The following is a 1,716-nucleotide window of genomic DNA, read 5'->3' on the forward strand; positions in this document are numbered from 1 at the left end:
ATTACCATTTTGAACAAATGAGTGAATATTTTCAAGTGTCAGCTGTTGTCCTAATGATATTAATATTGTTTGGATGCTACATCTTCAAAGAATTTCTTGTTCAAATTAAAGAGGATGCGAAAATTCCATACGATAACGTTGTTGTGAATTTGTTTTCCTTTTTTTTCTTTTATTTTATCATACAAGGTCAATGCCATCAACTTCATAAGTAGCTTCTCATAGCAACATACTTGTGTTGCAGATTTAATGTGGAAGAACAAAGTGTTATATCAGGTTGGGACATCAACTGGGGCTGGAGAAATTTCCGGTTCCAACAGTAGCTTTTCCCACCTTCATAACGAGTATCAGAAACATGATTACGCTGTCTCATGTTCAAAATTCAAAGGATTGGTGAGCCAACAGAATGGGCACTGCCTGGGGTGCTCAGATATATGCCAAGCATCAGTGAATTTGGCTCGGAACTTTCAGGTCAGAGAAGGAAGCCGCGATGGCATATGACAGTGCAGCTATCAAGCTTCGTAATGGAGACTTGCAGCGAAACATCCCCTGGAGCGATGTCACTATCCACGAGCCGAACTACCAAGGTCGGTTCAGTACTGTAGTAGTCCTCAACATGATCAAAGACAGTTCCTATGCGTCCAAATTTTCTGATTATATGTTGGCGCGAGCACAAGTAGGTCACAGTTCAGCTACTTTGCCCAATACAACAGGGTTTTTAGGCTGAGAGCTTTTCCAGAAAGAACTCGCACCAAGCGATGTTACCAAGCTTAGTCGTCTTGTCATTCCAAAAAGGTATGCTTGAAGTATTTCCCTCGGATGTCTGAATTCGAAGAGCTGGTATTTTTCGATCCATCAATGAAGTCATGGAAGTTTCGCTACTGCTATTGGAAGAGCAGCCAAAGTTTCGTGTTCACAAGGAGCTGGAACAGATTCGCAAAAGAAAAGGGAATAAGGCCAAGGGATAGAATTATTTTTAGCGTGTGCAAGTATAGAGATGGATCAAATGAAGTTCGGAAACTGTGTATGATTGACGTCGCATATTATGATGGTGTAAATAAAGGCAAGGACAAATTGCAACTTCAAATTGCACGGAAAGATGGGTATAGCGATCGTGGAGAAGAAGTTGAGGAAATGGATTTACAACACAATGGTAAAGGTGAAAATGCATCTGGAGAAGAAAGAGAGTATTTGGGAGCTTCATCAACAATTACAGGAAAAAAAATGGATTTAGGCTTTTTGGGGTGCAAATTTCTAGAGGAAGATAGGATATGCACATAAATAAAAGTTTTAGGCAGCACAGTGGAGCCAGGGAAGTACAAATATTTTTCCGCCCGGTTAATACATAGAGGAAAGAAAATTCATCAACCCTTTTTACATATAATATAAATAAAAGAATGGTCCAAGGGGCCCTTTATGGGGTGGTCGAGTTGGTGGAGTAGGTGAGCGTGGAGACCTTTGATTACGAGTTTGATTTTCCCTACCAACACTTTCTCGGTTGAGTTTGTCGCATTGGGCTTGTTTAGTGCAGTTTACTTGGCTGACGTGATTTGTAGGCTATTGTGTCAGTTCGAGGGTTTATCCAATGTGCACCTGAAGGGTAGCGACTGCGGATTTTCTCGTCATTAAAAAAAATAAAAATGGAGAATGGTCCAAGGGCTCCACCTGTCTTCTTCGCTGAGTGTTTCTCAAGTATTTTGACATTTTTGTTGAATCCAT

At 40.6% G+C, this 1,716-nt stretch overlaps 1 pseudogene; it reads left to right on the forward strand.

Annotated features, from left to right (window-relative positions):
* The first annotated feature begins 243 nt into the window (after positions 1–243).
* LOC111391052 lies at positions 244–1,710 on the forward strand (annotated as a pseudogene).
* The last annotated feature ends 6 nt before the right edge of the window (positions 1,711–1,716 follow it).

This window comes from Olea europaea, unplaced genomic scaffold, assembly GCF_002742605.1.
Source record: "Olea europaea var. sylvestris unplaced genomic scaffold, O_europaea_v1 scaffold7462, whole genome shotgun sequence".
NCBI lineage: Eukaryota > Viridiplantae > Streptophyta > Magnoliopsida > Lamiales > Oleaceae > Olea > Olea europaea.